This window comes from Sorex araneus, chromosome 4, assembly GCF_027595985.1.
Source record: "Sorex araneus isolate mSorAra2 chromosome 4, mSorAra2.pri, whole genome shotgun sequence".
NCBI lineage: Eukaryota > Metazoa > Chordata > Mammalia > Eulipotyphla > Soricidae > Sorex > Sorex araneus.
In genome coordinates, this window is record NC_073305.1 from 82801112 (window position 1) to 82807111 (window position 6000).

A 6000-nucleotide genomic window follows, 5' to 3' on the forward strand; every position below is an offset into this window, starting at 1 on the left:
ATTACTCATAAAGCATTACATTTGCTATCTGTACTTTTGAAGTTCAGGGGGAAAAATGAGTGACTGAGTAACTGTCTTCATTCTCTCTGTGTTTGGGCGGGGGGGGGGCGCGAAGATCTACAGGCAGTAGTATGTGGTTTCTCGTAAAATATCACACTTGCTTTCCGCACTTTTGAAGTTCAAAACAAGAAAGTTTAAGACAAAAAAAAATCACTTTCAATCTCCTCACATTTTCCTTTCCATTGTCATACCATAAGCATATAAAGCACGCTGGAGAGGCTCTCTGACTTACTCCTGTGAGTGGAGTTTGATCAACACTTTGGGAAATCCATCCTGTTGTTTTTACCCGAATAAAGAGGCTAAATGGATGGATGAAATTCCTCGGACTCCCCTGAAAGAGTGAGGCACCGCTCTTCAGGAAAAAAAAAAATGTTTTAAATTCTACCACGTTCAATCTACCAGGTACAGTTTCCTCTTCTTCAGTACCCAAAGGAACAGACTAACTTCACTTTAGTATTAAAGTATTTGTGCACATTTATGTATATTTTGTTTCATTTTTCACTAAGAATCTTTTTTTTTAATTTATTTTATTGAATCACCAAGTGGAAAGTTACAAAGTTGAGTTCATGTCCTGGTAAGAATTTGAAAAATCATGCAGGCAGATTCTGAAGTTTGATTGGCAACTAGAAACATGCTCCCCAAAGTTTCTGTTCTTCTTTCACTGGCTTCAGAGATGGAATTTCAAGAGTTGTTTCCTTCCTTCCTTCTTAATAATAGTGAAAGGAACATTCTTCATTAGAGATGTAGAGATGTACCCATCTATGCATTCAAACAAGCCAAGGACTCATTCTCTTAATAGATGCCTTTGATTTCTGGCTAATTTAATTCTTCATTGAAGAAACAGAAGAGATAGCAGACAGTTTAGAAACAGAGGGAATGCTTAAGGGCAATAGGCTGATGTTGTATATAAAATTAAAAAAAGATTCTCCAAATAACTGAAAGTGACACTGGTGGTCATTCAGTTTTGACTTCCTACTGAGAGCAGGGATGGCTACTATAACATCCCTGATGGTTCTTTTTCCAACCTCTGTGCAAAATTCTCAACATTTAAGTATCACTCAATTTTCAAGGAAACTGATTTCATTTCTAAGTAACCTATGCTCATGTTCACAGGAACTCAAATCTTCTTGCAATTTTAATGAACTAGTTGTCCCTTGTAAACCAAAAGCTTTGTCCCTCTTCTTTTGTATTCAACTGCCCTAACTTCATGTCATTTCATATAATGTATTTCATTAGTACCATGTGATAGGATAGTGTTTTTTTTTCTTTTGCTATGCACCAAAGAGGAAATATGTGTTATCAATAATTCTGTATACTCTCTTTATGAGAGCAAGTATATTAAGACATATTCTCTGCATGATATTTTCATAAATGATTTTATTTTTCAAGATAGAGAATGAAGGATTTTAGGCATAGACAGTGTGTAGGGAGCTCTAGTTCATTTAGGACACTTGTCATTGTTGAGATTGAGTGGTTTGAGGGATAAACAGGTGGTCATTTGTAAATCAACTTAGATTGTATACAGGAAACATGTTTCTTGCTTTTTCCCTTGGCAGCATAGGAAAAGGACTACCCATCTTTTTCAGTGAACAAATATATTATAATTGGGTTAAAAATAGTATAAGCATTAAAGTACTTGACTTGCATGGAACTGGTTGCCATTATATTTCTGGCATGCATAATACCCCAAATATCACCAGGAGTAACCCCTTCAGCACAGAATTGGGAATGCCCTGGGTACTGTCAGGTGTGACCCCTACACAAATAATTAGAATTATTTCCTCTGTTATGCTCTTTCCATTTCCAACATCTTTTTTCCCAATAAAATCAATGAAATTAGAGAAGAATAAACTGTCAACGGTCATGGCCTAAATAATGAATGGTATAACCCTAAAATGACCTACTCTGATGATAGTATAAATCACATCCCATTGAAAAAACATTCAACAAATGTTATTGAGAAAAATAAGACATTTAGAAATGAGATTGGAATTTAATTGTTACTCCTGGAATTTAATTGTGTTGTTACTAGATGATGAGATTATGAAAGTTATGCACATGTGCAAACATAGTAGGTTAAAGAATCACAGTATGTAAATTGATTATGTAAATTGTACATGTTATTTGAAATATTATGTTTTGTAAGTTTTTTTTCTTAGTATTTTGTAGTACTGGTACTTGTGCTCAGAGAAGTTCTATAAGTTTAAAAATAGCACACAAGAGTGTCTTTCTACCCCATAATTAGTCTCTGAGTATCACTGTATCTCTGTCATTCTATTGCCCATTGATTTGCTTGAGTGGGTGCCAGTAGTGTCTCCATTTGTCCCTGTCGCATTCAGGGTCAGGGGAATGAGGCCCATTATTATTACTGTTTTTGGCGTATCGAATACACCACTGGTAGCTTGCCGGGCTCTGCCATGCGAGATTCTGCATTGCTCTCTTCTGGGAGCTTTGTTTTATAGTCTCCGTATGTTGGCCATTGATGAGATTACATGGCGCTGGGGGCAGTTTGTGGATGGACTGCCAAGCTACTGGAAAACTAGGAATCTGGGTGGAGGAGGCCCAGTCCCAATCAGAGCATGCTTGGAGATCTCAGCCATAGGTCCTGCATACCTGAGTTCCTTTGTCAGTTCCTTCATGGGTGAGGCTCATCTGAGCATGTGGAGAGTGGCCTTGAGCATGACTGTGGCTGAGTTCTGGAGGTTTTCGGCAGCTGGGGCTCTGCTTGTGGCAGGGAGGGAAACTCAACCCGTCCCCCTCCAAGGAGGCCCTGGTGAAGACACCTGGCACGGGGGCAGGAGATTCTGTCAAGTCTCTGAGTATTAATAAATTTGTGACTAGTGAACTAAAATTGATTAATCATTAGTAAAGTCCCTATTTCATTCCAATTTCCTCTCTTTTTGAATTCTTGCTACTCCACACCTAATCTTTGACTTATTAATGCAGTTGTTGCAACTAGTGAACCAATATTGATAGGTTACTAATAAAGACCTGACCTCATTTAAATTTCCTCTATTTCTGAAATACCCCTTTTTAATTCCAGGATCCCTTGCCAGATACCACAGTCCCTTAAGTTGCCATGTTTTCTAATTTTTTTTAATGTCTTCTTGAATATTACTAGGTTTATTCTTAGTTTTGATGAACTTGATCTATGGAGATATACTTGTTATGCATTTTTTAGATGTTCTTTCACTGGAAATTTTTTATAATAAATTTATTTATTTTTAATTAATGAATCACCATGAGGGTACAGTTATGGATTTATACACATTTGTGCTTATGCTTCCCTCATACAAAGTTCGGGAACCCATCCCTTCATCAGTGCCCATTCTCCACCACCAGTAAACCCAGCATCCCTCCCACCCTCCCCAATCCCATCTCCCCCCACCCCACCCTGTCACTGTGGCAGGGCATTCCCTTCTGTTCTCTCCCTCTAATTAGCTGTTGTGGTTTGCAATAAAGGTGTTGAGTGGCCACTGTGCTCAGTCTCTAGCCCTCATTCAGCCCACAACTCCCTTCTCCCGAATGGCCTTCGACTACATTATAGTTGGTGATCCCTTCTCTGAGTTGCCCTTTCCCCAGAATGTGAGGCCAGCCTCCAGCCATGGAGTCAACCTCTTGGTACTTGTTTCTATAATTCTTGGGTGTTAGTCTCCCACTCTGTTATTCTATATACCATAGATGAGTGCAATCTTTCTATGTCTGTCTCTCTCTTTCTGACTCATTTCACTCAGCATGAAACTTTTCATGCCGATCCACTTATATAAAAAATTCATGACCTCCTTTTTTCTAACAACTGCATAGTATTCCATTGTATAGATGTACCAAAGTTTCCTCAACCAGTCATCCGTTCTAGGGCATTCGGGTTTTTTCCAGATTCTGGCTATTGTAAATAGTGTTGCGATGAACATATAAGTGCAGATGTCGTTTCGATTATACTTTTTTGCCTCTCTGGGATATATTCCCAGCAGTGGTATTGCTGGGTCAAATGGGAGCTCAATATCTAATTTTTTGAGAATCGTCCATATTGTTTTCCAGAAGGGCTGAACCAGTTGGCATTCCCACCAGCAGTGTAGAAGGGTCCCTTTCTCCCCACATCCTCTCCAACAGCGGTTGCTTTTGTTCTTTTGGATGTGCGCTAGTCTCTGTGGTGTGAGATGGTATCTCGTGGTTGTTTTGATCTGCATCTCTCTGATGATTAGTGATGTACAGCACTTTTTCATGTGCCTTTTGGCCATTCGTATTTCTTCCTTGGTAGAGTTTCTGTTCATTTCTTCGCCCCATTTTTTGATGGGGTTGGATGTTTTCTTCTTGTAGAGTTCAACCAGTGATTTATATACCATTGATATCAACCCCTTATCTGATGGGTATTGTGTAAATATCCTTTCCCATTCTGTAGATAGTCTTTGTATTGTGGTCACTGTATCTTTTGCGGTGCAGAAGCTTTTTAGTTTAATGTAGTCCCATTTGTTGATCTCTGTTTTTACTAGATTGCTTAGTTCCGTGTCGCCTTTGAAGATACCTTTATCTTCAATATCGTTTCACTGGAAATTTTGATTTTTTTTCATTATTAGACTGGGGTGCGGAATTTGGGCCAGGAAAAATATAGTGGTAAAGTACCATTTAATTCTATCAAATCAAGAGTAGTTTTATCAGTGCAACTCATTCTTGATACAACCCTTCATTTACTACCTCAGTACTGCTTGCCAGGTTTCTCCAATTTAGAATTACTCTTCTCCCATTCTCATTGGACTGAAGAAGTTACCATGTACCACCTGCACCAAAGGTGTGGAAATGAAGCTCAATTTCCATTTCAAGGATGAAATCCACACAGGTATTTGGTATTCTTTTTCATGGATAATTGTCTACTTCATTCTATTCTCCCTGATTCTATCCTTTATTTATAGTCTATGTACTTAGGTTATTTCTAGGTATTTGTTTTATATTTTTGAGTCACAGTACAATTTCACTATGTTTACTCGCTCACATTATTCTACCTTTGGCCATTGGGAATCATTTACAATGACTTCTAAACCCTTTTGCTTCATTCCATTATTGCTTTATAAGCATATTTTATTTCCTGTTACAGAAAGTAAATATATATATAAGAATTTATATAGGAATATAAAATAAGAATTCATATAAGAATTGCAGTGAGACAGAGCCATAGTACAGCAAGTAGGGCCATTGACTTGTACTTGCTTACCTGGGTTCAATGACACTTTTGGTTCCTTAAAACTTCCAGGATTTATCCCTGTGCAGATCCAGGAGTACAATCTGAATACCACCACCAGGTATGTCCCCCAAAACAAACAACAAAAAGATAATTCCAGGAGAACATATAAAATATTCTGTTCTCATCTTTTCTCTCTTGTCCCAGTCCTAGAGCCAGCTATTTTTTCTGGGAGCCTTGTTGCACTTTATGAGATAACAGGACTAGAAATAAAGATCTAGACATGCTATGCATTTCTGGTTGACTGATTGCTTCTACCTCCTCTTTGAGTGACAGCAAGCAAATACATAGGTGTATACCGATCTTGGTAAATAGATTTCTATAAATCATTTTTAATGAGCTTGTTACTATATAAAGTTAAACAGGCATTAGTATGTATATCCGCAAGTTTATTCTATTGCTACATTGTAGCTTCTTCTTCCTCCTTGTTCACCATTAGCCTTCCAGTCCAACTGGAGGAACCTGGTTTTGTCTGTGATTTTTTTTTTTTTTTAAAGAAATATTTTATTGAACCACCGTGAAAACAAAAAAAAAATACAAAGCTTTCAGGTTTAAGTCACAGTCAAATACTGATTAAACCACCATCCCTTCACCAGTGCACCCGTTCCACCACCAAGAACCCCAATACACCCCCCTCCCACCCCACCCCCATCTAAGTAGTTGATGATATTCCCATTATTCTCTCTATATATTGAGTACATTTCATA